Source organism: Meleagris gallopavo, unplaced genomic scaffold (assembly GCF_000146605.3).
Source record: "Meleagris gallopavo isolate NT-WF06-2002-E0010 breed Aviagen turkey brand Nicholas breeding stock unplaced genomic scaffold, Turkey_5.1 ChrUn_random_7180001869617, whole genome shotgun sequence".
In the NCBI taxonomy this organism is placed as follows: domain Eukaryota; kingdom Metazoa; phylum Chordata; class Aves; order Galliformes; family Phasianidae; genus Meleagris; species Meleagris gallopavo.
Window position 1 is genome coordinate 23,332 of NW_011134588.1, and position 622 is coordinate 23,953.

The following is a 622-nucleotide window of genomic DNA, read 5'->3' on the forward strand; positions in this document are numbered from 1 at the left end:
GAGGAAGGAAGGGGAGGGGGGGGGGTTCCCTTCCTCTGGGGAGGAACCATCACCACACCCCTCATTCCGACACAGAGATACGGTCAAACACTGGGAGGCGTGGGGGCTGCCCGGGCTGCCCGTGTTTCCCTCCGCCGGTGCGGGGCCATGAAGGAAGTGGCAACGGGAGCCATACGGGCACGTCCCGCAGCGCTGGAAGGTGCTGCAAGGCTGCGTGCGGTACTTGGGGTGGCGGCGGAGCCCACGCAGCTCCTCGGGGCCGTGGGCAAACTGACAGCGGGCACCATAGCGGCAATGGCCGGTAGCGGTAAAAGGGCGGCACAGTTCCGTCTTGTAGAGCGGTGACGGCGGCGAGGAGGGAGGTGACAAGGAGAAGCTGAACGGGGATTGAGGAGGGGACAGCGACGGTGACAGCTGGGACGATTCGCTCGACGTCGGAGACAGAAGAGCCAGACCGAGAGAGGAGAGCTGAGCCGATCCGCAAGACGGGAACGGCACCGGGACGGTCCCCGGTGGATCCGAACCCAAAGTCAGCGCCGCCAAAGCCAGCAATGCGCTCTCGGGAGGCTGCGGGCGGGTCAGGCCGGGAGGAGCCCCGCGGAGCCGAGGAGAGAAACCGGGC